The following is a 499-nucleotide window of genomic DNA, read 5'->3' as shown; positions in this document are numbered from 1 at the left end:
GGATAAAGGTCTGGATCCGCTCTTGCCCAGCGAATGCGACCCGGTGATTTCCCCATCCATGTTCAGAGAAATCATGAACGACATCCCCATCAGGTACTAGAACATCCGTGTTCAAAGTTTCTCATTGTTTTTGTGTTGTATGTTTCAATATGGCAATGCTTTAATAATTTTCCAACACATTTCAGGCTCTCTCGTATCAAATACAAGGAAGAGGCCAGGAAACTCCTGTTTAAATATGCAGAGGCGGCCAAGAAAATGATTGACTCCAGGTAATTATTCATGTCGGTTACTAAAACTCTTTGAGATGAACAGGAATGCTGTATTAAAGTAATATTTCCCGGTTGCACAGAAATGCAACTCCTGACAGTCGGAAGGTGGTGAAGTGGAACGTCGAGGACACGATGAACTGGCTGAGACGAGACCATTCTGCCAGCAAGGAGGACTACATGGTACGTTCTCATTCGTTTTGCCCTGATCTGCCTACCTAGACAGCCTTTCA

The 499-nt window shown here is 44.3% G+C and overlaps 1 long non-coding RNA gene across 1 annotated transcript; it reads left to right on the top strand.

The window, feature by feature from the left end:
- The first annotated feature begins 7 nt into the window (after positions 1 to 7).
- On the top strand, positions 8 to 444 carry LOC107734895 (uncharacterized). The gene is made up of 3 exons (XR_001639206.1): positions 8 to 93; positions 186 to 269; positions 350 to 444. It is a non-coding gene; the product is annotated as an uncharacterized LOC107734895 (long non-coding RNA).
- The last annotated feature ends 55 nt before the right edge of the window (positions 445 to 499 follow it).

This window comes from Sinocyclocheilus rhinocerous, unplaced genomic scaffold, assembly GCF_001515625.1.
Source record: "Sinocyclocheilus rhinocerous isolate Xijiao unplaced genomic scaffold, SAMN03320098_v1.1 C35489886, whole genome shotgun sequence".
Lineage (NCBI taxonomy): Eukaryota > Metazoa > Chordata > Actinopteri > Cypriniformes > Cyprinidae > Sinocyclocheilus > Sinocyclocheilus rhinocerous.
This window is presented reverse-complemented; position numbering and strand designations above follow the sequence as displayed.